The sequence below is a fragment of the Polyergus mexicanus genome, unplaced genomic scaffold, assembly GCF_030449975.1.
Source record: "Polyergus mexicanus isolate NDT 795.1 unplaced genomic scaffold, iyPolMexi1.0 SCAF_324, whole genome shotgun sequence".
Classification (NCBI taxonomy): domain Eukaryota; kingdom Metazoa; phylum Arthropoda; class Insecta; order Hymenoptera; family Formicidae; genus Polyergus; species Polyergus mexicanus.
The window spans coordinates 1-5,425 of record NW_027223644.1 but is presented as its reverse complement, the minus strand read 5'-3'; the positions used below and the strand labels follow the sequence as shown (position 1 = coordinate 5,425).

General features: G+C 52.9%; 2 non-coding genes across 2 annotated transcripts; both read right to left on the bottom strand.

Moving 5' to 3' along the window:
* Positions 1-370: 370 nt before the first annotated feature.
* On the bottom strand, positions 371-525 carry LOC138944629 (5.8S ribosomal RNA). The gene has a single exon (XR_011448844.1). It is a non-coding gene; the product is annotated as a 5.8S ribosomal RNA (ribosomal RNA).
* Positions 526-1,364: 839 nt separating this feature from the next.
* LOC138944630 (small subunit ribosomal RNA) lies at positions 1,365-3,285 on the bottom strand. Its single transcript, XR_011448845.1, has one exon. It is a non-coding gene; the product is annotated as a small subunit ribosomal RNA (ribosomal RNA).
* Positions 3,286-5,425: the final 2,140 nt, after the last annotated feature.

Here is a 5,425-nt window from a genome sequence, read left to right as displayed (position 1 = left end):
CGGTTCTCTTCTACCGTTTGCGCGGAAGGTGGCGCGCACCAAGACTCGCGTAAGAGGCGCGAGCGCGCGCTGGCGCACCGGGAGACCGCGAGCGGAATAACGCAACGTGTGTGCGCGTGACTTCTACTCCCTCTCTCCTTCGACAGTTTCCGGGCGCGCGCGCGCAGGCTCCCTATCTTTACTTACTGCGTGTGTGCGTACGCTGCTCTCACTCTTCCTTTTCCTCGGTGTTATTTCAGACGACGCCAAGGGGCCGCCTCTCGGGATGGCTCGTCTCGGGCGAACGTCCAACGATCGCTCGTACACCGTTTGCGCGAACGGGCACGGTGGCCCGGCGCGCAAAGACGCAAGCAGTTTCGAGGTACTAAAACGACCCTCAGCCAGGCGTGGTCCAGGAATTGTATCCGTGGACCGCAATGTGCGTTCGAAATGTCGATGTTCATGTGTCCAGCAGTTCACAAGTTGACGCGCAATTAGCTGCGTTCTTCATCGACCCACGAGCCAAGTGATCCACCGTTCAGGGTAATCGTTTTGCAATTCTTGCGTTCAACGAACGCTTCGTTCATCCATCTTAGTCTCCTCTCCGAAGAGAGAGAGATAAAATCGTTGGCCCTTCGATCAGCCTGGCCGCGCGCGTCCGAGCACGCGCGCGGACCGCCGCCACCGCTGGGGAGGCTACGGCACAAAAGTTGTTTCGCGATCGCAGCGTCTCTTCCCCATATATATAATATAATATAATATTTGGAAGAGCCGGGGCGGAATGTTCTTTGAAGAAACCGTCGGACTTGATCGGGTGATCCGTCCTCTCGCCCGTTCGTCCGATAGCCGCGCGCTCGCGTACAAACATGCTGACCACTACCCCGGTGCGAGGAGGGGCGCGTTCACGAGCGTTGCGGATGCACGGACGGGCGTAAGTTACCACCGGTACGCGCTAACGCCGGATCGTAACTCTGCGCTTGGCAAGAGCGCGATCGGGAAAGCGTCTCTGCTCCGAATCGCATTCATGTAATTTCGCAATTTGCGCAACGAGCCTCAACGGGTCGCGCGCGACGCGACGCGACGCCGGTTGCGGCTACGTAGCTTAAGGAGGGAGTCTCGGATAATCCTCTCCTCCTCCATCCCGCTCGCACGACGCCGACCGCACCGAAAAAGGCCGACGGCGCTCTGCTGCTGGCTTCCCTTTCTCTCTCGGGTCGTCGCAGAGGCGCGCGGCGTTCGACGCGCGTCGTCGTATTAGTACATGCGGGATATAATCCGTCTATTCCATTTTACTTTCATATCTGTTTTCTTTGTCCATTCAGTCGCCGACTGCTGCGAGCGCGCGTCCAAAAGATTCGAGACGCAGAGCAGGACCTCCGGAACGTTAATGATCCTTCCGCAGGTTCACCTACGGAAACCTTGTTACGACTTTTACTTCCTCTAAATGATCAAGTTTGGTCATCTTCCCGGCAACATCGGCAATGCCGAGACATTGCCGCGCACCAGTCCGAAGACCTCACTAAATCATTCAATCGGTAGTAGCGACGGGCGGTGTGTACAAAGGGCAGGGACGTAATCAACGCGAGCTTATGACTCGCGCTTACTGGGAATTCCTCGTTCATGGGGATCAATTGCAAGCCCCAATCCCTAGCACGAAGGAGGTTCAGCGGGTTACCCTGGCCTTTCGGCCAGGGAACACACGCTGATTCCTTCAGTGTAGCGCGCGTGCGGCCCAGAACATCTAAGGGCATCACAGACCTGTTATTGCTCAATCTCGTGCGGCTAGAAGCCGCCTGTCCCTCTAAGAAGATTTGTTTGTACGTTGGTAGTAAAAACCCGCCAGCCGAAGCCGGGGGCCTTCGCGATACCATAAGGTACGCCTATTTAGCAGGCTAGAGTCTCGTTCGTTATCGGAATTAACCAGACAAATCGCTCCACCAACTAAGAACGGCCATGCACCACCACCCACCGAATCAAGAAAGATCTATCAATCTGTCAATCCTTCCGGTGTCTGGGCCTGGTGAGGTTTCCCGTGTTGAGTCAAATTAAGCCGCAGGCTCCACTCCTGGTGGTGCCCTTCCGTCAATTCCTTTAAGTTTCAGCTTTGCAACCATACTTCCCCCGGAACCCAAAAGCTTTGGTTTCCCGGAAGCTGCCCGCCGAGTCATCGGAGGAACTTCGGCGGATCGCTAGCTGGCATCGTTTATGGTTAGAACTAGGGCGGTATTTAGTCGCCTTCGAACCTCTAACTTTCGTTCTTGATTAATGAAAACATTTTTGGCAAATGCTTTCGCTTCTGTCCGTCTTGCGACGATCCAAGAATTTCACCTCTAACGTCGCAATACGAATGCCCCCATCTGTCCCTATTAATCGTTACCTCGGGGTTCCGGAAACCAACAAAATAGAACCGAGGTCCTATTCCATTATTCCATGCACGCAGTATTCAGGCGAAGGTAGCCTGCTTTAAGCACTCTAATTTGTTCAAAGTAAACGTACCGGCCCGACTCGACATTCAGTAAAGAGCACCGCGACGGGATATTAGTTGGGCCGCCCCTCGCGAGGCTAAGCCCACCGGTAGGACGTCCCACATCACGCCAGTTAAACACCGCGAGCGGTGAACCGACGGTGTGCGACACAGATTCAACTACGAGCTTTTTAACCGCAACAACTTTAATATACGCTATTGGAGCTGGAATTACCGCGGCTGCTGGCACCAGACTTGCCCTCCAATGGATCCTCGTTAAAGGATTTAAAGTGTACTCATTCCGATTACGGGGCCTCGGATGAGTCTCGTATCGTTATTTTTCGTCACTACCTCCCCGTGCCGGGAGTGGGTAATTTGCGCGCCTGCTGCCTTCCTTGGATGTGGTAGTCGTTTCTCAGGCTCCCTCTCCGGAATCGAACCCTGATTCCCCGTTACCCGTTACAACCATAGTAGGCGCAGAACCTACCATCGACAGTTGATATGGCAGACATTTGAAAGATGCGTCGTCGGTGCTAGGACCGTGCGATCAGCACAAAGTTATTCAGAGTCACCAAAATAAACGGTGGACGAACGGCGAACCGCCCGCCACCGATTGGTTTTGATCTAATAAAAGCGTCCCTTCCATCACTGGTCGGGACTCTGTTTTGCATGTATTAGCTCTAGAATTACCACAGTTATCCAAGTAAATGTGGGTACAATCTAATGAACCATAACTGATTTAATGAGCCATTCGCGGTTTCACCTTAATTCGGCATGCACTGAGACATGCATGGCTTAGTCTTTGAGACGAGCATATGACTACTGGCAGGATCAACCAGGGAGCTTCGTGTTCGGTTACTCGCGTGGAGCGGTAACTCGCGAGCGAGCCCAAAGGCCCGTCGCTATTAAGCTCTTACTTCTCGCGCCGCCGGTCTTTATTAGCCGGTCGGCGACACTCTCTATCTACTTACTACTTATTACGCAACACACTTTATGCGTGCGTCTCGTCTTCGCGAGAGGAGCGAGGCGGTCCGTGTATATAATAAACCTCCTCCTCTCTTACTACAAGATCATTCTCCATTTTATATTATGTATTATAAAAAGATCATACTCATTCTCATTTTCCCAATGTAAACGCACGATCGCGAGAACAGCGCGATTTACCCTGACGCTAGATCGACGATGCCGATGCTTAGACTTCGAGGATAAATATGCTATCGTGCTTTTAGCACGCACTTATATTTCGCTACGGCGTACAAAGCGTGCGGGAAGAACGTTGTAATCGTCCTTCCACGCCACTCGTATCCGTGGTGTAAACGTTCGGTAAGCGCGACGATTCCGCTGCTGCGTCCTAGACGAGAGGGAATCGCGCGGCCAACACACTAGATGCGTGCGCGCCACATAAGAGCCATTCGGTCTTGCGACACCGACTCGTGGCAATGCTGTGCTCGTAATAAAAGTGTGTGCATAAAATAAGCGCCGAAGCGCGACACGTCGTACCTCTTATAATACCCAACCGGGCGGCCAGGCGGTCGGCGACGACACGGCTTTGCTTAGCGAGCGCGAGCTTGAGCTCGTCGAAACTTTTTCGACGAGAGCGTAAATACAATAGTCTCTTCCCTCATAGAGACGCTTTAACTCGGACTCTGTCCGATAAAGCACAACACAAATCGCCGTTTGTGTGTTTTCTTCTCTCCTCTTAAACAATAATAAAGCTCTCTGTATCGTTCGTTTTAAACGTTCTCGAAAAGACAAGAACGCAAGAATCGTGCGAGCCGCGCGAAGAACGCGCAACCGCCCGTTCGTCCGATTCGGTTCGGTTCGACGCGCCGAGCGCGACGTACCTCTTATAATACCCAACCGAGCGGCCAGGCGGTCGGCGACGCACGGTACTACGCACGGTCGCTTATGAGTGCGAGCGTCGAAATACCCACGCGCTCGAGGCTTTATCGCTGAGAACGAAAGGCGAAAAAACATCGTTAAAAACATTGTTAGGCGAAAAAATATTGTAAATATTATAAAAAGCGTTAAAAATCCGATCGCGGGCGGTATCTCCGGTGTACGGAAAGTCGAAAATCGTCAAAGTCCCGACGCAGGCGGTACCTCCGGCGCACGGACTGTCGACCACGCACCGACCCGTTCCCGGACATCCGGAGTGTGCACGTCTAGGAGGTAGCCGGCGGTGTCCTCTAAAGTCTTCGTGGAATATTCGCCACACCGTAGTGTGCTGAGCACCCCCTCAACTTGGAGTTTTCTTGCCTGGAGTTTATAAACGAATCCCCAGCGCTCCGAGTTACCGTGCGATGTGACAAACTTCTGACAGCTCGCAAGCTTCGCCTTCCTCACCTCTCTGCCGTATTTCCGCAAAGAAGAGCGGTATTCCAACTTGAGAGAAAGGTAAGTGGACTTGTCCCGCTCTCTCTGGAGTGCACGCCTCTTTCTGCATACTCCCTTTTTGAGTATAGTTAATTATAGTTCGACCGTCCACCACGGGTTGGACTTCCTAAATCGTCTTTTTCTTGGCATCGACGCGGAACAGGCTTCGGTGAGTACCGCTGCCAACGTCTCCGCCATCTCATCTACTCTATTCGCAAAACAGACATCGAGGACCTCCAGTCTCGATCTTGAAAGATCAGTCAAGCTCTCGGAAAACCGCTCCCAATCAGCCCGACGAGTGTCAAACCTCATGTTCGCGGCACCCTGATCTCCACCTGACCCCTTTGCCACCCTCAATCTGATGTCGACTGCGTTGTGGTCGCTGGTCGTCCAGTCGGGCCTCACCTTCCAATCATTGATGAATTTGTTCATGGAGGACGACGTCAAGGTTACATCGATGAAAGACGAACCTCTTGCGACGAACCACTGCTTGGAAACCAAAAAGTGGGTCCCTGTCCGACATCATTCACCACGTTTACTCCATATGCTCGGATGAGGTCTTCAAATTTCGCACCTGTTCCGTCTGTCTCTTGGAGACCCTAGAGT